The following is a 22,890-nucleotide window of genomic DNA, read 5'->3' as shown; positions in this document are numbered from 1 at the left end:
CGGTTCCAGAAGCTGCATGCAGGCTAGTGTGGCCGGGGACACCAAGCAAAGGGAAATGAGAAGAGGTGAGGCTGCGGGGTGGTCGGGAGCAGGGGTGGCCACAGTGAGGGTTCCGGGTTTTATCCCAAGTGGGGTGGAACAGTTTACGAAGGGTAATGATGCACTCTGATTCAAGTTCTTAAAAAACCACTCTGTTTGCTAAAAGAAGAAGGGACAGGGTAGCTACAGGGTTGAAGCAGAGAGAACTATTGATGGTTCTTCCCCATGCAAAACTCCAGGAGGGATTCGCCTTTGGGTCCCCAGAGCTGGCATGGTGCTAGTGCACAACAGGATCGCCCACGGATGGAGTAAACTGTGCGCCCTAGTGGCCCGTGAGCCACATCAGTGGGGCAGGAACACAATGCACGCCCTGCAACCACCACAGCATCTAAGAGTCCAAACAGTAAAACTACCCTGGGGGAGCAATCAGCCACTTCAGAGGAGAGCAGCACTGTAGCAGCAGCTCCTCGGCCTCAGCCGGCTGACAGACAGATGGGACCCTGGGAATCTGCAGAGACCCACCACAGGACGAGGAGAAGCCCCCGAATGATAGACCCGCCTGGAAGAGAAGGGGGTCAAGGTCACAGACGAACCAAAGCTAGCCTTCAGAAACTGACTGTGCATTTACTATCCCAACACTAAGCACAGGCCCCTCCACCAAGAGGCAAGCAGGAACAGTCACACATGCAGTAGGTAGAAAAGGGTGCTTGTTCACCTCCTCCTGTTATTCTCAGCTGAGAGAAACTTTGGGGGACTGCCCTCCCTTGCAGCTTCAAAACGATGCTAGTAAACATGTGTGGCTTCATTGTGAGTAAATGCAGGCACAGAGGAACTGATGTTTCCCTTCCTCCAACCTGCCTGTCAGGTCTCGTGTGATGCTGGAATGGGGTCTCCCTTCTGTGAGGCCCCCGAGCCCTAAAAATGTAGCTCTGAAGTACAGACCACTAAACTGCAGAGCCCCCTCCTCTAAGATTCAGACACCCCTTCTCTGCTGTGTTCTCCCTGCCAAGACCTAGCTACCCAAGCCACCCATCCTTCCCCACCAGGTGCTCCCCTCCCTCTTTATCCTCCTCTCTCGGTCTTTCTCCAAAAACCCACACAGATAGTGGTAGTAGAGGCACCAACGTCTTCCAAGTTGATGGGAGCGCCTCCTAAGGGACGGGTCCTCTGTGTGCAAAGTCATCAGTACAGACACCCAATGGCTCCCAGGCCAGGATGGGGGAGAACAGGCTACTGCTGCTCAAGCAGGAGGGCGTCAGCCAAAGGGACCCTGGTCAGAAACGGAGTGAAACAAAAGGCGTCTGGGAGGGGAGTGCTGGCAGGGCCCAGGGCAGGCAGGCCAGCCCAGCGCCACCTGGCACACGTGCCTCCCCTGGAGACAGAGCACCAGGCCAGAAGGGAATCAACCCAACACGGCACTCCAGTCAGGTAACGGATTCCCCTCACTCGGATTCCAGTGTCTTCGTGTGGCCCTAGAACACGGTGCCTTCCCATCTGATGTTCCCACCCAGGCGGGTTTGCCCCTCAGGCTGACACAGGCTTCCAAAACACCTGGCAGCTTTGTTACTGTAGCAAATTGAAAAGCTGGCAGACCAGCTCACACACACCACCTCTGGTGCACACAACCAAGATAAGCTGGGACTGAGAGTCCCATCAGCAGTGACAAGATAGGGCTTCTGGGTGTGTGAGGCTGACAGACAGATGGGACCCTGGGAATCTGCCGGGGGCGCCTTCCTGCGATGACTCTGGAGGCCTGCCAGAGGCCACTTTCCCTGGTGACAGTGGAGAGCCCAGCGAGGGAGAGACAGTGCTGGGTTCGGTAAGGCTAACCCCAATGTGAACCACAAATAGCCATGTCCCAGGAGCAGCCAGCCAGCAGCCTCCAGGGACTACTAGTTTGGAAGAACCCAGTTAAGAAATGAAGGAGCCACTTGAAACAGAACAGGCCAACAAAAAAACACCCTCGGTCGGGGGTTGACACTAGGTGATTCAGCTGGAAGCCGTGAATAAACTCTGGGAACGTCAGGGGCCCTAAACACACCTCAGGACCACGTGATGTCTGCAGCCCCGCCCCCTTCTCAGACATCCCGCGGCTTGCACACTGCCACTGAAGGGACGAGATAACCATCCCCGTCCTGGGCCGTCTGCACCAAGGCCGCCACCTGAGTGGAAGGAGGGGCCTGCAGACCCGAGCAGGGCCCACCAGATGGCGCCTCTGGGAGAGTCAGCCGGAACCCAGCACCTGCTGGCTGCTATGGAAGGCCGTGGCTGCGGCGAAGGTCTGCACCTCAGCCGAGTACAGGCAGCCTCGTGAGGGAGTGTGGGGTCTCAGAGTGACCTGGCCAGGTGAGGAGACCCTCCACTCCAAGTTCCCAGCTCCCAAGCCCACGGGCGCCCACAAGATACCCTGTCATGTTGCACTGTGCCTCATCTCTTCCCACATTAACCTGGGGAACAGTGACCACACATCTGGGAGGAAGGGGACACAGTGATAACCACCACTGCCCCATGGGCTGTGGTCAGGGTGGGTGCGTGCACGCGGGCCACCTTACAGCCTTAGACCTACTTCGAGGGTTTGATGAGTGTTGGCTGTCACTCTCACCACCGACTGCACCTTCCAAAAGAGACGAGCCTATTAGATAACACCACTCAGCCACCCTTCCCATCAGCCTCAGGTTCCACCAGGAATACTCACTGCTCTGAGAGGTCTCCCAACCCAGCTCCTGCAACTGCCAGAGGGGGTCTGACCTGACCCCCACCGCAGACTGCTGCCTCTCCTTGTCCCCGCCCTGCCCCTCCGCTTGAGCTGGGTTGAGTGGGTTTCTGTTCCCCACACAGCAGCAAGAACAATAGTCCATCATCCGGTTCACAATGTCAACATCTTCCTGAGCAGTTGGTGGGCCCCCATCACTGACGGCTTCCTAAAACTGGCCCTGGGAAGATGAGCAGGGTGCCCACATAAAGAGGTGTCAGCACCAAGGCCTCACTCAGCCAGTGGTGCTGTGTGACAGTGTGCTGTGCAGTGCGACGGCCCACTCCACAGTGACATTCACCATACAGGCTACACTCGCACGCACCCTTGTGGGCGAGCTGGGCTCATCCACATCCCCACCACCACTCCCCACCCCAAACCTCGCTGCCCCTGTGACCTTCTCTAGCTAAAGAAAACAGTAAGGAACCACACAAAGCATACTCAATCCCATGGAATGGGACAGAAATGCTTACCCATCCAAAGGCAGGTTTCAAGCAAGCTAAGCCCTGATCCCCAGGCCCTATGCTGCAGAGAGTGCCAAGACCGTCACAGCTACGGGTTCTGTGACCTCCCTTCTCCTAAGAAGGAAAAACAATGGTCACCATTTGCGGTCATCTTGTACATGAATGACCACGCTCAACAAATCACTGGAGAGAAAAAAAAATAGGATTGGGCCTCCTGGGTGACTCACTCACAAGAGCATCTAACAACACCCAGGTTCAGCAGGAAGAGAAGCCAGATCCTCTGTCATCTCTAATCTCAACCAGCTTCCCTGCTCCCACTCCTACCTGCACAGGTAACCCAGACACTCCTGAGGCTCTTGGAGCCAAAGCTCATATGGGAGGAAAAGAGTAAGCAGGAAACACCCACCTGCAGGGCCTAGGAGCCCACTGCGCTGACCGGAAAGAGGACATCAATGTCGCCATGGGGCACCTGCAGCAGAGCCCAGGTGTGTATCTCGGAGAGGCAGGTGGGCCCATCCAGTGGCCTAAGATGAAAGAAGACAGCTGTGTGACAGGGGGGACAGCCCCTGAGGGCTCAGATCACCACGAGCATCTGCCGGCCTCCCACAAGTTGCCTCTTGGGAACTAACCAGGCCGTGACAGGGCTGAAAACAGAAGGAGACATGGGCCGGGAATAGAAGTGTAGCGTCAGGATTAAAGATGGCGGCGTGAGAGGTGAGACAGAGGCTTCTCCTAAAACCGCATATAATACGAAAACATAATTAATACAACTGATCCTGACAAAGCAACAGGAAAGGACTGCGCCAGCATGCACACACCTGGAGAAAACAGCAGACATCACAGAACAGGGTGACGTACCAAAGCTGAGGCCCGGCGGGACCCGAGCCCCTCCCCAACCCCAGCTCACGGCCGGAGGAAGAGAAACGGAGCAGGGAGGGAGTGGAAGGCCTGGGACTGCTGAATTCCTAGCTGCGGAGATCTGCGCTGGGAGCACAAACCTACATTTCATGGTGCTTTCATGAGACTCTCGTAACTAGGGAATTGGAAAACTAAGACAGGCAGAATTCCTGGAGAGACTGAGATTCCAGCCGCTTGTGGAAAGCAGGGATCCATATCCAGCTGCTCTGGGACCAAAGAAAGGTGGGCAGTCTGAGAGACTTCCTAACAAGGAAGCCCTAAGAAGAAGGCTGCTAAAGGGGCAAGGATTGCACAGAGCTTACTGCTCAGGAGAAAGGACAGGTAGTCCAGGTGCACTCTGGCCAGAAGGCTGGGAGCTTTCACAATTTCCACGTACTCCAGCTCCCTGGCTGGCTACACAGCTCCAAGGACGCCCTCTGTGATAGGCAGCCTACTGAGCCTTTCTCCCGGCCAGCCCCATCTGGGTCGCAAACCGGCAAACCCTACCCTGGCGTTAGGCCAGCCAGAGGGAAGCTCTATCTACAGCAACTACAAATGCAAAGCATAGAGACTTAACACCTGCGTGGTCGGCCCACTGGTTCAGGCAGTGGGGACAGGCACAGCAGCCATGAAGAAGGAAACAGCTCTTTCCTCTCTCCAGGCACCAATACCACTCCGCTGAGCAGCTCCAGAGAGTAGAGCTTCTGGACACTAGAGGGCGCCATATACAAATAAGAAACGCCAAAGGAACCTGGTTCAGAGTAAAATTAATATAACCCCTGAGAAAGAGAACACAGACCTCATAAATCTTCCTGAAAGGGAGTTCAAAATAAAAAACGTTAACATGCTAATGGAGGTACGGAAAGATATTCAAGAACTCAGGAATTAATTCTGGTCGGATATCCAATCTTTGAAGAGCACAATGAAAGGTATTAAAAGCAGATTGGATACGGTGGAGGAGACAATAAATGAAAAAGAAACTAGAGAAGAGAATACAAAAAATCTGAGGCACAGAGAGAAAAAAGAATCTCTAAGAATGAAAGAACATTGAGAGAACTGTGTGACCAAAACAAATGGACCAATATTTGCATGATAGGGGTACCAAAAGAAGAAGAGAGAAAGGGATAGAAAGTGTCTTTGAGGAGGTAGTTGCTGAAAACTTCCCCAATCTGGGGAAGGAGATAGTCTCTCAGGACATGGGGATCCACAGATCTCCCAACACAAGGGACCCAAGGAAGACAACACAAAGACACATAGTAATTAAAATGGCAAACATCAAGGATAAGGACAGACTATTAAAAGCAGCCAGAGAGAGAAATAAGATCACATACAAAGGAAAGCCCAACAGGCTAACATCAGACTTCTCAGCAGAAACCTTACAGGCAAGAAAGGAGTGGCATGATGCATTTAATGCAATGAAGCAGAAGGGTCTGGAACCAAGATTACTTTATCCAGCAAGATTATCATTTAAATTTGAAGGCAGGATTAAACAATTTCCAGATAAGCATTATCTGTGGTTCAGACCACAAAGGTATGAAACTTGTTGGAGAGAATTTACCTCCAACAAACAATCTCTACAGTCTATTTTGGAGGGCCTGCTATAGATGGAAGTGTTCCTAAGGTTTAATAGCTGTCACCAGATTAAGAGCAAAATGTAACAGTGATGGTTAATTTTATGTGTCAAGTTGGCCAGGCCACAGTACCCAGGTATTTGATTAAAAGTTATTCTAGATATTTCTGTGAAGGTATTTTTTAGATGGGATTAACATTTTAAATCAGTAGATTGTGAGTAAAGCAGATCACCCTCCATATTTTGGGTGGGCTTCACCCAAGCAGTTGAAGGTCTCGATAGAAAAAGCCCGAGATCCCTCAGAGGAGAAGAAACCCTGCCATCGGACTGCTCTTGGACTCAAACTACAACTCCTCCCTAGGCTCCAGCCTGCCAGCCTAACCTGCAGATTTTGATTTGTCAAGCTTCAACAATCACATGAGCCAATTCCTTAAAATAAGTATCTCTAGATAGAGAGAAGTAGGGAGGGAGGTAGGCAGGTACATACATGTATACAGCAGTTCCATGCTTTTCCAGAGGGATCACTCCAAGATTCCCACTGGATGCCTAAAACAGCAGAGAATGGAACACTATCCAAGCCATATTTTTTTCCTAGACATATATGGCTATGACAAAGTTTAATTTATAAATCAGGCATGGTAAAAAATCACTAATTTTAGTAATAAAATAGCAAAGTTATAACAATGTAGTGTAATAAAATTTGACTGTGGTCTCTCCTTTTCTCAAAACATCTTATTGTACTGTACTCACTGTTCTGATGATAATGTGAGATAATAAGATGCCTATGTGATGAAATGAAGTGACATAGGCACTATGACGTAGTGTTAGGCTACTACTGACCTGAAAAAACGTCAAGAAGACGATCACCTGCTTCAGGACTGTCAATGACTGTGGGTAACTGAAACCATGTATAAGGGGACGTACTGCACCTGTGCAGACATACACACATATCCTACTGGATCTGTTTCCCTGAGAACCTGACTAACACAGCAGGTGACAAGACCTGGATCTCAGGTATAAAACATTCATACCCCATGAGCTCAAGCAATGCGTTGGGACACTGCCCTAACAAACACTTCAGGAGTAGGAAAAAAACTTGTGCATGAAAAGACTCATTTCCAAATGGCTGAAAATAAAAAAGCAAAAAGCAAAACAAAAAAGCCAACAATTTAAACACTCAACAACGGGGGAACCTTTAGCAAATCATGACATACTGAACTGACTGAATGTCAACCAATCGATATTCACAATTATGTAAAATCATGGAAAATATTTGACAGTATAAGCTTTGGAGCACAACATAACCTACCCTTAATCCCAGCTTTTGGAATTGCTCTAACCAATCTGAGCTCTCTACAGAATCCTGTCCTTTCATCCATCAAGTGGAAGTGACTCCCACTAACCTCCCAGGGCAGCTCTAATAATTACGATAAAGTTAGCAAGTAGCTTGCCACGCCTGGCATATTACGGATGATCAATAATGCAGGTATCCATGTGAATGAGGACATAAGTAAAAATGAAAAACAAAAGCAGGCATAGTCTCATGAGAAGGAAAAAAAATCATACTAAAACATGAAGATGAAAAGCTGAGGACTGGAGACATGCTGTCCCCCTTGACGAGACCAGGGGGTCTCAGCATCTTCACTTCACACTCTGGAAGTCGGCCATGATTAGGGTGGCACTGTTCACTGTAAAGCCTATATGAAGAGGTAACTAGCTTATCTGGCATGAAGATAAAACCAAGCACAGGAAATCTCACAAGAGCAGCATAACAGCAGCTGACCTGTGTCACCTTCCTCAACATACCAGGCCAAGTGCCAAAGGCCCCAGACACAGGAAGTAGCCCATCAACTTGACAACTCCACAAAGCAGGTGCTGTTTCCCTCCCAGGTCTCTGATGAGGCCTGAAGCTCAGCAGGTGGAGTAACTTAGCCCACTTTGGCCAGCCTAAGCCACGTAGCAAGTAAATGAGAACCCAGCTTGTCTTGATTCCAAGATCCAAGCTCTTAACTACCCTTTCCTGCTTTGTGCCTTCCTGTGCATCCAGCCCCTCCCGCAGGTATAAACCTACTGCATGCCCAGTGCTAAAGCAGCAGGCACAGTGAATGAGCGCGGTTCACACCCTTATAGATAAACAGAGAAGTTACCAGCCCACAACTATTCTCTAGTATAACCCTGCCTTTCTCCTGAGCTCCCCTGGGTAGTGGAAAGTTAGAGATGTGAGGAAAACCCAAACAACGGAAACAAACGATGTATGTATAAAGCAAGAATTTCAAGGCATGCTTCTTGACACCAACTTTGGGGGAAGTGCCTTCAAATACACTACCCTTCCCCAGATCAGGAGAAGAGCAAGTGCACACTCCTTCCTCCTAAATGGAGATCTGAAAAATGAATGGTGCCCTAAGCACAAAAAAACTTGCGGCCTTATTTCACCCAATAGTGCAGAAAGAGAGAGCAATGAGTTAATGAATGTACCACCCCCTCTGCTAAAAGTGCCAGTGCAACGTACTCCTCAGGGGACTCCGAGTGGCCCGCACACTTCCTGCCCGACATGTGCCTGTACACATCGTCCTCGTTTTCGTCCACGTCCTCGTCATCGACGCTTTTCACATCGAGCTTCTGGTACCCAAACTCCCCGTTCAGAGACACAGAATCAATTTTCCATGAGTTGCTGCTCTGACTTCCGTTGGAATTTGGCCCAAAGGGGCTTTCAAAGATTGACATGACATTGACCGAGGAGCGGTCAGAGTTCTCCTCCGAGCTCTCCCCTGCCCCAGGAATCTTTGAAAACCTCCCCAGAGTTCTGCTCATCTTCCTCGTCATCAGATGAGATGTTGGTCACCTTCTTTTTCTTCGTCCGCTCCTTTTTACATCTGGCATCTGGCAAAAGAAAGGATAAGACATAAGAAAAAGTAGGCAAGATAAAGACAGGATCAAACCATTTTTGCCTCTAGATTGTGGAAAGTCCTCTGTTATTCTACTGAAAAAATTAATTTAAGGTAAATTCATATTTTTTTGTAATCTTTGAGGTGGAACAAAATGGATGTTCTGATTTACACAAATACGATTTAAATAAAATACATTAAAATTGTTCCTTCTAAGCAATACTTCTAAAACTTTGATTCAAAGGATGCTACCATTACAGAAATGATTTTCATTGTTCACTTTGGAAAATACTCTCATGGCTGGCAGATGAGACCAAGAAAACCAGTTTGAGGGTGGAAATCAATTGTTCAATGGCTACAATTCCTCCTATTTCTACCCAATGCCCCTGACAATGGGACCTTCCTGCTCCTCCCTCACAGATGCTGTCTATTTCTCTACCCCCTTGAATGTGAGCTGGCTTAGTGTTCTGCTTTTACCAACAGAACGTGGCAGACATAATGCAGCGTGACAGTTCTACAGCCTAGGCATCGAGACGTGTTGTGCCCTCTTGGAATGCTACCCTGCAACTACCATGGAAGGAAGCTAGCCTAGTTTATTGAGGATGAGAGGCCATATACAGCCACCCCAGCCAACAGTGAACACTAATTCCAGACACTTGAGTGGGGCCATCACAGACCTTCCAGCTTGGCCACCAGCTCAATGCAGCCCCAGAAGGGAGCCAAGTGAAACCAACAGAAGAACCATCCTGCCAACTCATTAAAAAATATTGAATTGCAGTTGTTTTAAGCCACTACCTTCTGGAGCTCTTTGTTACACAGCAAAGGCTAACTAAAACTGAAATCAAGATTGCTGTGGTAACCAGAACTTAGATGAGCCAGTTTATTCACCCATGTTAATCATCAAATATGGGAGTGAGATACTGTGAGCTGATTCAAAAGACTCCATTCCATCTAAACCAAGGTGTGATGTGGTGATGCTCCCCAAGTATCACACCCTGAGGCAATGTTCCCAAACAAAGCAGAGTCCCCAGAATGGACGGAAAGAACACATCTTTGGGTATACAAGTTTCAGGGTCTCTGCCATGCAAAGTCCACAACAGTCCTCAGTCTTAGGTTGTTCTCATGGGGTCTCTGCTGGAGAAGAAGGCAAGACAGATAAAGCCAGTATATACCAAACACTCCATGAGATTCTGCATTTTCACCATCAATAATTCCAGAGAGATGACCATGATTACTGCCTTGCTCAAGGGACTTGAGAATACTAGGACTAAGAACTTAACCCCAAATTTCCAATTTTGCTGCAAGAACATTCTGGGTGTCCCCGAAGGCTCATGGGTATTATAAACTTCTCTCAAAATTAATCTTCGTGGAATCAACTTTCTCTTGCCTCCTGGTGGCCTAGAGTCAAAGCTGCTCAACTGCTCCCTTCCCTGTAGCCTCCATTGAAATGTCATCCCTTAACAGCATGCATTTCCCATAGCTCCCTACGCTTGGCTTCCATTACATTTGCCAGAAGGATAACAAATTATTTGTATAATTTGTCATTAAATGTCTACCCCCACCCATCCCAAAGGAAACTGTAGGCTAAATGCTAGTAATTGTCTTACTCAGCATGCAATAAATGAACAACAGAAGAATGGATGGGAATAAATGAAGAGCAGCCTCACCTGGCTTCATGTGACTACCCCACCCCGACCTTTACTTTGTTCATTTGAGCTGTTTGCTCTCCTACCTTATCATCACCACATTTCTGGAAGGCTCTCAGGTCCCTTCCAAACAAATTAAAGGCAAGACAAATAAACACAAACATGACCTGGACAGACAGGTGCATCAGATTTCATTCCCCTCGGCACTTTCAGATGCGAGTCGTGCCCACCTCGCCCCAGTCTGTCATCTTTTCACCCAACCCCCTCTGCTCTGCCTCGCACACCCCTTCTCACTTACCGGCAGTCACATGCTTGGACACAACAGGCAGAGGGTCGGTCTCCTGCTCAGGTCTGATGAGGCTAGAGACTGCAGAGGAGGCCGTGATCTCCCTAAAAAGGCTGCTCACTCCTTGCGTGGATTCCTTCAGCAAGGAGGTCACATTCTGCGTTGACTCTTTCAGGAGGTCTGAGACAGTAGGAGCAAACTTACTCTGACCATTTAAGTCCTTGTTGTCAATGTTAATCGCAAAGAGTATAGAGTTCAAACCTGCCAGGAAAAGAGGAAAGTCTGGAGTGTCTGCTGTTGAAAACCCAGTTGTGACCCCAACACGATAAACAAGCTGCAGTTGGTACAGTACACGCTGATCTTAAATGTTAATAAAGACCTCCTGCAAAATCGGGGTCAGAAGACACCAGCCACCACAGATGTTGAATCTTTCCAAATTCTCTCCCTTTCTGTCAGGAAGACAAATGCAAATAAGTCAACCAAGGGGAGGATAAGTCGTAAGTTTGGGAGTCAGACTGCCTGGGGTGAATCCCAGCACTGCCACTTACTAGCTATGAGGCCTTGGTCAAGCCATTCATAACCTCCCTGAGCTTTCGTTTCCTTACCTGTGAAATGGAGACAACGATATCTCTTTCACAGGGTAACTATTAAGGATCATCACCCACAAAAAACACTCGGCTCAGAGGCAATCAAAAACTGTGTGCCAATATCATTATTACTATCATTATTATTACTTTACATAAAAACTTGAACTGGTATCCCATAGCCCACAGAAGGAATCATGGTCACCCCCTGACTTTTCCTCTTCAGTGGACAAAACTAACATAACTTTCAATGTTTGGGACTTGGCAAAAACTTTCAGGAGAACAAAAAAAGAGGAGGCAACAAAGGATTTGGAAAAAAGAAGCAGGTTACCCACTTGTGTCAGGTTCATCCTTTGATAAGCAATTTAACAATTCACCAGCTGACATCAGTCCAGGGTCTCCACATTGGCAAATTACGTACATGACTCCATATCACACGGCCCCATTACAGGGACTGCTATGCTACCGGATCCCCACCTTTCCCGTGCACAGGAGAAAAGTAAAGGTAACAAAGGTGATGGGTCTGCACCAGCCAGTAAGGGGTAGAGCCAGGCTTCAAAGGCAGGTCTCCCACCTCCAATTCCCCAGATCTTTATATTACACTTGCAAAGCCACAGCCCAAACCCCCTCGATCCCATGCTCTCCCTGCCAGACTATCAATTCTAGAGAAATGGACTCAATGCTCAGTACGCTAAAGGAAGGACAGTGGCAAGTGACTCATGAAGTTGGTCAGGGATGGGGAAAACCACAGCATCCCTTGGAGTTATAAATTCACTCCCAGGCAGCCTCTGCTCACCAAGCCTCACAGGGCCCATCACCCCTTGCCTTGGCCAGGCTTACCAGCTGCCATGGTAGGAAGCATGCTAGATCTTTCTTCATCCATCACAAAAGACCAGTCTTCCTAAAAAGTGCTGCAAATTGAAAGAGAAAGGGAAAAAGCTCTGAATAGTGGTTCTCTGCATCCATTAGCCAGACAATCCCATTAGATGGCTCCCTGGAAAATGCATGCCTGGTCATCCCAGAGTGGGTATATGAGGTGGCTGCTGGACTGAAGCTTCCTTTATAAACAAAGGGTTGAACACATATCCTACGACTTCCTCACTGGTCCCCTGAGATCTCTAGGGTCCCCCGAGCTTCAGAGTGCTGAAATAGGCATGAGATGTAAACATGATAGTTCTGAAGCAGCAAAGGAGAAGGGGACAAACAGAGGGGTGACTTGCACTCAAGCAGTGTCTCCATGAGATGGAAAGACCCCTCACTGGGCTAACACAAGGAGAGACAATTTCAGAACGAAATTAGAGTTCCATGGCTCCATCAGCCAGGGCACCAGTATGTAACATCTGCTTGGGCTGCAGACCCAAAAGTCCAAGTCATCCCTCACAAGGCCTGTGAAGCTAAAAAGAACCCCACAAATCCAAATGGCAGTGTGTATGTGTGAGGTGGGTGGGGGTGCTCAGAGAGGCCTACAGGGTCTGTCCAAGGTCATCTGGCAATAAATGGTACAGCCGGAGCTCAAAGCAGGTCTCCCAGTGCAATTCCCCAGCTCTCTTTCCAACCCCCTGCTAAGTAATATCAAGCAAATACCCTCAACCCCTGACTTCCTTCCCTGCCAGGCCCGAGAACTCTAAGTTAATGGAGTGAAAGCTCAGTTTCACTAAAGCACCGTCAGGGATGAGTGACCTGCAACTCAGCAGCAACTGGACACGTTAGCTGCTCTGGTGACTGAATACAACTAACAAAAAGAGAACAGAGATGCGTCACTTTCAATAGTCACCCAGCAGAATATCAGTGGAAGCCCAAACTACACTTTGCAACCATACCTCTGATTTCCAAAATTGTAATTCTTTAAAAATCTGAGCCAGTTTTCATGCATGTCAATTAATCTGGTTTTCCCACACTGAGTTGGGTAAGTGGCTAGTGATTCAGGTAAGATCAAGTGTGATCCTTAACAGCTGGATTCACTTCAATTGTTCATAGTTAAAGGCTGCCTTGAGAGTGAGTGTACAACTTTGAACTACTTGCAAATGATCTGCTGGGAAGAGCTTCAAGAAAATTTATTGTTAAGAAACGTGAGTATGTTCTCCATAACTAAAGCTGGTTAATGCTTACACACAGACATTCACAGCCTCCCGCCTCAGACCCCAAGCAGCACACAAGTACAGCCAGTACCAGTCATCCTGGCCCCCATCCGTCCCATTTCAGACCCACAATCTGGGCACACAACTGGACGAGGAGCCACAGGCAACATCCGCGGGAGAACTTCGAGGGTATTTGTAAGAGCCTTAGTGTGCCCTTCCAGAATGCCTAATGAGTGACTGGTATCATTCCTGGATGACCACAAGCAGCAGAAGAAACACAAGAGGAGACTTGAGCAGGAAACACACAGCAACATATGACATCACAGGAATGCACCATGTCACTAATGAAGCACCAGATTACTTAATTATATGAAATTTCAAAGTTGAGGATCAGGGCACTGTTGATGCGGAAGTTACTCAAGGGACCAGGACAGGGTCGAGTACTGTCCCTCTGGTGACACAAAATGACATGTCTTGTCCACCATTCTCAGAAGGAAAATAACAGAGACAGAGACAAAGACAGAGATATCATAAATATCATGAATACAGGAAAAAAGAGAACAGTCAGGCATTTCTGACGGGAATGTGGCCGGCCGCACTATGGTTGATGCATATTCAGTGCTTCAGCCACATCGCTGGGGGCAGCCATACTCCCCAAAGCTGAGCGTGCCTTTGGCCATGTGACTTGCTGCCAATGAAATGTGAGTGAAAGTGAAGTAACCCTGCAGGCAAAAGCTTAAAAAGTCAGCGCTTTGTTCAACCACATTCCTTATTCCTGCCTTGGCAATTGTGAAAGCATTTACAGAAACTGAGCCTCCAGTCAGCCTGGGTCCCTGAGATGAGAAACCCCTACACAGCCATGACAGACTTGCAGCAGGGAGAGGAAATGCATGTGGCTATCTCAGCCACTGGGAGTTTCGTGATGTTTGTTATGGCAGCGTGGCCTGCCCTATACTAAGTGACAGAGTGAACTTTTTGTTTATGAGCAAGAAAAAAAGAAAACATAATAGAATTCATTCTTCTGAAATGACAAATGACTTCTCTCCCCAACATAAAACTTCTATATTTTTTTTAGTCAGTTTGGGATGAAGTAACTTCAAAAATCCAGAAGTTGTAAAGAACCCAGCACACATGGAAAGACCAAATATGAAACCGAGTCCTAAATACCCCACATCTAAAGAGAAAGAAGCTCTGAATCTGAAAGAAGCCCAAACTAAAAGCTCACTGTGTCCTAAGACAGCCAACTTCTGCACACCTGTGGCTTTACCAGTAACAGCGTCAAGCGTGCTCGCTACACACAGGAGCCATGCTGAACCCTTTACAGGCAGTTCCAGTTACCCTCCTAGCAAATGCCTCATAGCACAGCTGAACGACTGGGGCTCTTGAAGGGGAACCCACTTGCCCCACAGGGAGGGACTAGGATGCAAACCTAGGCAGGCTGACTGCAGGTTGCACGACTCTAACCCCTTGGCTACACGCCCTCCCAGCCCCACATCGGGTACCTGAGCCTGCGGCGGTCGGGCAGGAGCATGTGCAGGTAGCGCTCCAGCGATTGTTTGTTGAGGGCGCAGCGCAGCCAGGCCCAGCCACGGCCCACGTCGGAGGTGATGTGGCGCAGGGAGCAGAAGCGCTGCAATTCGTGCTTGTTGAGGACCTCCTTCACGTAGAACCAGAACACCGGCTCTGCGGAGACAGTGGACAGGCTGTGGCTCACCAACAGAGACGGACAACGCACTGGGGTAATGGTCTCTGGGCAGTTTTGAGGATTTTTTTTTTCTTTAGTTTTGAGGATTTTAAGAGTTACTTCCTTAACACAGAAAAGGAAGACACCAGAGAGTATGCCAAACATAACAATGACCCCCCAATCTACTATCTAGGGATGACCACTGTCCCTAGAAAATGAAAATACATTGTCAAGTATTCCTTCCAGTCTTTTCTCCTGTACTTTTCTGTTTTATACAAAACTGACATCTGCAATAGGCTGAATCATGGCCCCCAAATATAATCACATCCTAATCCCTGGAACCTGTGAATGTTAACTTACATGGCAAAAGGGACTTTGTGGAGGTGATTAAATTGAGGGTCTTGAGAAAGGGAGGTTATGCTGGGTAGTCACTGTGGACCCACTGTAATCTCCAGTCTTTAAAAGAGGGAGGCAGAGGGGGATCTGAGGTATAAGAGGACAAGGCAACACGGCCGAGGAGGCCAAGAGGGGGATGATGGGGCCACAGCCAAGGAATCCCAGAAGCCACCAGAAGTCAGAGGAGGCAAGAAGAGATTCTGCTCTAGGGCTTCCAGAAAGAAGCAGCCCTGCCATCATTGTCGTAACTTTAGCCTAGCGTGACTGACTGTGGACTTCTGCCCTCCCTAACTGTGAGAAAATTAGTTCACGTGGCTTTAGGCCTCGAAGCGTGTGGTTTGTTAGACAGTCATCAGAATTTCATATGCCATCATAGTGAGTGTGTGTGTGTGTGATGTACATATATATATATATATATATATACACATACATATATATATAGTTTTGTATCCTGGTTTATTTCTTATCTAGATCATAAACATTTTTCCTGTAATATTCAAAGACCTTTGAAAACATGATTTTTGATGGTTTTCCAGTTAAATATAATTTATTTCTCTACTGCTGGGAACATGATATATTGCCAGTTTTCACTATATACTGCTTTGAACATCTGTATATAACTAATTGTTCTCATTCCTAGCTCCCCAGGAGAGACTGCCATAGATCTGAGAATAGGAAGAGACTTAAGGCTTTAGGGAAAGCTAAGTAAGTTTGTCTTTATCCACAGAACAGTCATTCTATCTTCTCACATCCCACCTGTTGATTCACACACATTTCTTAGTCATAATTCTTGTGCATATCTAATTTTGTGATCAATTTTCTTTACTTAACATTGGCTCATCAACACTTTTTCATGCTATTTTTCATGTTATTTTTCATAATAATAACACCAAAAGCAACAGCCACTACTATTTATTGAGCATTAACTACATACCAGCCATTGCACTGAACACTTTACACCTGACCCCAGTTCTCACAACCCCCAAGGCTGTCTCCATCTCAAAGGCAAAGTCCGAGGCCTAGACAAGTGAAGTGACTCGTGCAGTGATGCACAGTCAGCAAGTGGCCCAGCAGAAGAGGCTGGAGACAGCTGACTGCAAACTGCTACCTCACGCTGCCCTCCCACACACAAGGGAAGGAAGGCTCTGCTTCCTTTGAAATTATCATGTTCACAACTGCTTACTACCCCAAGAGAGAATATGCTGAGTCTCTGCGGCCAGATGGGGACTCTAATCCAGGAGCTAAACAGGCTCATAGACCCCTCTGAAAATATGAAAAGATCTTTGGTCTTCCTTCCAGAAGGATACAAATACACACATCTCCACAAACCAAACACCAGCTCAACAAAAGCTCATGCTGATATTTCAGTTCAGTTATATCAGCAGAGACTGCATTCTTCCTAGGAGCCACGATCTGGGCAAGGGTGTGGGCTGCCAAGGAGGGACAAGAAGGACACGTCCCTAACAAGCATCCCATCTAGCAGACAGGATGACAGGTGGGGGAGGTCAGGCAAGGAATGACCCTGGGCAGGTCACTCAACCATGCTAAGCTTCAATTCCTCCTCCTTAAAATAAGCCCCCAAGTAAAGAAACACCTGGGTTTGGAGGTCCATGGAGAACAGGAGGTAAAATACTGAGCACAAGGCCCAGCCCATGACGACCAACCACCATGTGTTTAATAATTACTTTCTTATACGAGAGCATTTGTGTCATTTCCTCTTTTCCCATTTCTGTTAACAGCATCTAAATGTATATGCATATGAGCATACACACCTGCAGGTCAAGCCAACCTCTAGGATCATTTCAAATAAACATCTCAAGAGGGACTGGAAACACCACCAACAGGGCAGTTCACACAGGACTGCCATCTCTGTCAGTCCCCAAATGACACACTAATCCCCTCCCCAAACCCATAAGATCAGCACACACCGTACAAGAGTGTTACTGCCTTGGTTCCACTGGAAGCCTCTCTCAGAAACCAGGGCAGGGGACCTGGGTTATTCAATACCTTGTTCTGAAACACATCAACCAGTGTGTAAATCCATTTGTAACTCCATCACAACCCAAATCAAGTGACTCCCACCTGCATCCTGCCTTTCCTGAGGACTGCAGTGACCTCCCTCTGACCTTGAACACACATGAAACACTTAGAGGTGTGTTTTCACCTTTCAATTTTGCAAGTTGCCTACTGCTACAGAATCCTTCTAAAGCTTGCCAGAGCGATGCTGACGATGATAAGGATGATCCCAGGGGGGCTCCGCTTCCACTGCCAGAATTAATGTGGCCAATTTAAAGTGCAGCTCACCTGCCACTTAACACTTGCAGTGTCCATACTTTAATTTGGAAATACATACCAATCTCTCACTGCTTTGAAACAAGAGGCTAATTCCAAAAGTGGGCAAGGGCTTCTTCTTCTCTGGACTCCTGAAAGGCATCTGCCAACAAGAACAAGATCCAGGAAGGGAGTGTTGAAGCGAGCTACCGGGAGTCACTTGTTAATAGAGGGTGACCGATAGACAGCACAGGGCCTTTGGTAAGGTTCCTAACAGGCTCAACTTTAATCGAGGTCAATAATGCAAGAATTCATACATTGGAGGCCAAAGAGGACAAAAACTCGGGCTCAAAGATCAGTTTAGGCATTGTGTGACCTTGGGTAACTTATTTTGCCCTTCATTTTCCTCATCTGTAAAATGCTGTCTGGTATAAAGGGAAAAACAGGAAAATAGAGCTTACATGGAAAGTGCTTAGTGCCAAGGACGCCAGTAGGCAAGCAGCATCCCGCCCGTCTTCGGGAACCAAAGGGGAACCATGCTCCTTGGGAAACTGCCTTCAGCACTATCAATCTCTCCTTCCCACGGGGATGGGCAGGCAGGCAACTCAGGCTGGGCAATGACCTGGCCACAGCAGGGTGTGCGCCATGCGTGGCCTCCCTCATACCCACCCTCATCCTGGCCCTTGTTTGATATTTTGTGCATCATGACTTTTATGTTTTAATTTTGATTTTTTTAATACTGCATGAAAATATTATTCATCTTGAAAGCTGAGTTTTTGGTGCTCCCATCAATTTTGAGGCTGAAGTGAGTACCTCACTGGCCTCATCCTAGTCCCAGCCCAGGACTACTTGGTCTTCCGTGCAACCTCTACGTGAACCACTAGGACACAGGCCTTGTCTCCTTCAAGAATGGAAGTCAGCAAGCAATGAACAGAGGGCCACATTTGGCCCACCACCTGTTTTGTTAATAAAGTTTTTTTGGAACACAGTCACAGCCATCTGTTTACATACTGTCTTTGGCTGCTTTTCTGTTAAGAAGGTAGAGCTGGGAAGTTACTACAGAGATGCTACCCCACAAAGCCTAAAATCCTATCTGATCCTTAAGGAAGAAGTTTTCTGACCACTATTTTAGAAATAGGAGCTCCAATAATCATAATCATGTAGAGTGAGCCTACCTGGGAAAGATGCCAACCCAGACAGAAGGGGGGCTGAGAGAGATGTGGGGGATGCTGAGCCCCTCGATCCAACTCAACCCCTAGTTTTCTTACTTGAGTCAACATGTGCCCCTTTTTGCTGAAGTCTAAGTGGCTTGCTGTCACTTGCAACCAGAAGAACCCTAATGCAGGAAGATAGGGTGTATTTTTCAATCATTCACAAGCATTTATAGAGGACCGATAACATGCCAGGCACTGAGCAATGCCTGCATGCACTGAAGAGGCAGATGCATCCCAAAAAATAAACAAGAAAAGCTCTGCTCAACAAGAAACAGAAAACCCAAACACAAGGAGCTACACTCCTAAAAAACAAAGAAGGTTTATTCCTCTCATCTACTTAGTCTGGAAGTAGAAAGCTAGTTCAAATGCTCTGTCATGGGTAGAACCCCAATACTCACCTGCACCTCACTGTCTCAGAGGACCATCACCCACTCTGGCATCACATTCACAGTCGGAGCAGAAAGAAAGAGGACTAGATAAAGCCAGCATTATCACCCCTTTTCTCCACAAGGCTAAGTAATCCTGAAAAACCACAGGGAGCAGAGAAAGAATGTCAAGACTAGTTTAACCACTCATGATCCAGTACCCCGAGAAGAGCATCCCACAACCCCAAGCAAAAGCAGGATTCTACTAAGCCAAAGAAGAAAAGGGGAGTGCCTTGAAGTCGGAAATGAACAGAATCAGCCCGACATGGTACCAGCCATTCCAGGAGCAGACAGAAAACCACATGCTTCCATATTCCAGCCTGAGACCTGGGTGGGCACGGTCACTCCCAAAGCCCAGCTGCATTCCAATCTGGATGAGCCTAACTACAGGGCATGAACGGCTTAGCAAAGCAGTTTCCAATAGGCGCTGTAGCTGGGACGTGTGCCAGCCCCCAACCAGCAACAAGACTGCCTCCTGGACAAGAACACAGAACTCGGGTGTAAATATGAACCATACACCACGAAGACTTGTACAAAGTATGTATGCTTTTTTTTTCCTCTATTTTAAATTGTGGTAAAATACACATAATAAAATTTACCACTTTAGAACAAAACAGCAGCAGAAGCACAGAACCCAAGAATGGACTAACAGTTACCAAAGGGAAAGGGACTGGGGAGGACGGGTGGGAAGGGGGGGATAAGGGTGGAAAAAAAGAAAGAGGGCCTTATGATTAACATGTATAGTGTGTGGGGGGGGCACGGGGAGGGCTGTACAACACAGAGAAGATAAGTAGTGATTTTACAGCATCTTACTACACAGATGGACAGTCACTGTGAACGGGGATGTGGGGGGAACTTGGTGAAGGGGGGAGCCTAGTAAACATAATGTCCTTCATGTAACTGTAGATTAATGATACCAAAATTTCAAAAAATTTTAAAGTTTTAAAAATTTACCACTTTAACCATTTTTAAGTGTACACAGTACAATGTACACGAAGTACATTCCCAATGTTGGGCAACTGTCACCACATCCACCTCCAGATGTAACAAAAACGCCCCCATTCTCCCCTCCCCAAGCCCCTAGTAACCTCTAGTCTACTTTCTGTCTCTAGGATCTATTCTGGGCACTTCATGAAGGGAATCACACAGTAGTGACCTTTTGTATCTGGCTGCTTTCACTTAGCATAACGTTTTCAAGGTTCATCCATGTTAGAGGCATCCAGACCCTAACATGCAGGGACAGTTCTGTGCTCCTTAATAAAAAGCCTCTGGCTCCAGTCCACAGCCACTCCAGCTGTCAAGAACCCTCCCCAGAACCCTGCAGATGTCCCCAGAATCTAGTGACTCACAGCTTAACAGCCTGCCCAAGGGGCTGGCACTCTGGCTGCTGGCTCCCTCCCTAAGGCAAGCAGTGGCCTACCAGCTTTTAGACATTTATATCACCAGCCCGGACAGAACCCAGCATTTTCTTTGCACTTTCCACAAACATACCTTCCAAGATCTCTCTAACCAGAACTAGCTCATTTGCAAGTTCATGAATACAACAGAGAACTACAAAGGCGGAACTGAAACCCTACAGAGATGGGTGAGGAAGTGGACTTCCCCTCACAAACCAAAGGATGGGCCCAGGGTTCTCCTGTCACATGCAGCTTCCTCCAAAATTAACTTTCTACAGAAATGAAGTTGTACCCAAAGTGACTCAATGAACCAAATATAAATTCTGCTTTGAGTTAAATGCAATCAACCGTTTTCAAAAAGCCCCACGGAGGATCGTGGAGGTTGGTTTCTCTAATTTCAGTTGGAGGTGTATATACATTAAGAACACCTGCTTTCAACTGACTGTGAAGCTGTACAGACAGCAGAGGGTGGGGTTTGGCTTCCTGGGAAAACCAGCAGCACCTCCTGAAGTCTGGGTCCTCAAGTCATCATTTTGAATTTAGGCTTTTGGTGGCAAGGCATCTTTCAATACAGTGAAGCTACAAGGACACGTGAGAATGGATGCAGTCCTCGGCCATAGAGAGAGAGACAGTCAAGGAAACAAAACAGGTAGTGAGTGCGACATGTGTGTTTGCTGAAAGACAGACTCAGAACTACAGGTGGGACACTGATGGGAGGGCACAGTCCAGCTGACCTGGGTGGGGCGCTCTTGAATTACTTTTTGAGAGAAATCTGCAACTGCAAGAAAGAATCGATCAAAACCACTTCACACCCATTTGAATGGTTATTATCCAAAATAATAATAATATTAACACATGTTGGCAAGGATGTGGAGAAATTGGAGCTCTTCTGCACTGCTGGTAGGAATGCAAAATGAAACAGCTGGTGTGGAAACCAGCTTCTTAGTCTGGTACTTTGCTATAGCCACCCAGAGAGACTAAGACAGCCAGTAGCTTTATTAGTCTTCCTTCTCCCTCCAGCAAATGTAAAATGACTCATTTTTCCACACTACAACCTATATAGACTATTAGGGCTTCCAATGGCTACAAAATGCACCAATTCCAAGCCAAAAATAGGCAGAGCTCTCAACCACTTTCAATTCATTTTTGATTAATTTTAAAATTAATCTTTGCTTCTGCAACATCTTTCTACATTTAGATATGTAACCGCACTAGAGGAAGTAAGGATTTAATAATATGGATAATGGTAGAGGGGGCGGAAGATGGCGGCGTGAGTAGAGCAGCGGAAATCTCCTCCCAAAACAACATATATCTATGAAAATATAACAAAGACAACCCTTCCTAGAATAAAGACCAGAGGACACAGGACAATATCCAGACCACATCCACACCTGAGAGAACCCAGCGCCTCGCAAAGGGGGTAAGATACAAGCCCCGGCCCCGCGGGAGCCGAGCGCCCCTCCCCCCAGCTACTGGCGGGAGAAGAGCAGGCAGAGCGGGAGGGAGACGGAGCCCAGGGCTGCCGAACACCCAGCCCCAGCCATCCGGGCCAGAGTGCAGGGCCCTCGATACTGGGAAAACAGGGCAGCAAGAACAGTGAGCAGGCACTGGAGGCTGGGCGACAGAGGACATAAGAAAAGCGCGCGACCATTTTTTTTTTTCCTGTTTTGTTTTGGCGAGCGCTTTTTGGAAGTCTTAAAGGGATAGGGACCCCAATACTAGGGAAACAGGGCAGAAAGACCGGTGAGAAGAGGCCTGAGGCTGGCACCGGAGAATAAAGAAAAACGAACGACCACCTTTTTTTTTTTTTAATTAAAAATTTTTTTTTTTTCTTTAATTAAAAAAAATTTTTTTTTCTTGTTTTTTTTTTTTTTTTTGTGGTCGTTGTTTTGTTTTGGCGGGTGCTTTTTGGAAGTCTTAAAGGGGCAGGGCGGATCACTTAATTCAGAGGTAGGGAATCCAGGAACTCTGGGCACCGTAACCCCTGGGCTGCAGGGAGCAGGGAGGCCCCATACGGAGATAAATAGCCTCCCAGCAGCTCCTGCTCCAACGCGACTCCACCATTTTGGATTAGCTGCCCCAGCCAGGCCACGCCCACAGCAACAGCGGAGATTAACTCCATAGCAGCCTGGCAGGAAGCAGAAACCCTGTCTGCGCGCAGCTGCGCAGCACAAGCCACTAGAGGTCGCTGTTCTCCCAGGAGAGGAGGGCCACAAACCAACAAGAAGGGAAGTCCTTCCAGCCGTCACTGGTCCCAGTTCTGCAGACTATTCCTATCACCATGAAAAGGCAAAGCTACAGG

The 22,890-nt window shown here is 47.5% G+C and overlaps 1 pseudogene; it reads right to left on the bottom strand.

The window, feature by feature from the left end:
• Nucleotides 1-3,173: 3,173 nt before the first annotated feature.
• Nucleotides 3,174-22,890, bottom strand: part of LOC130679399 (putative protein SNX29P2) — a 55,146-nt pseudogene continuing 35,429 nt past the window's right edge.

Source organism: Manis pentadactyla, chromosome 10 (genome assembly GCF_030020395.1).
Source record: "Manis pentadactyla isolate mManPen7 chromosome 10, mManPen7.hap1, whole genome shotgun sequence".
Classification (NCBI taxonomy): Eukaryota; Metazoa; Chordata; class Mammalia; order Pholidota; family Manidae; genus Manis; species Manis pentadactyla.
This window is presented reverse-complemented; position numbering and strand designations above follow the sequence as displayed.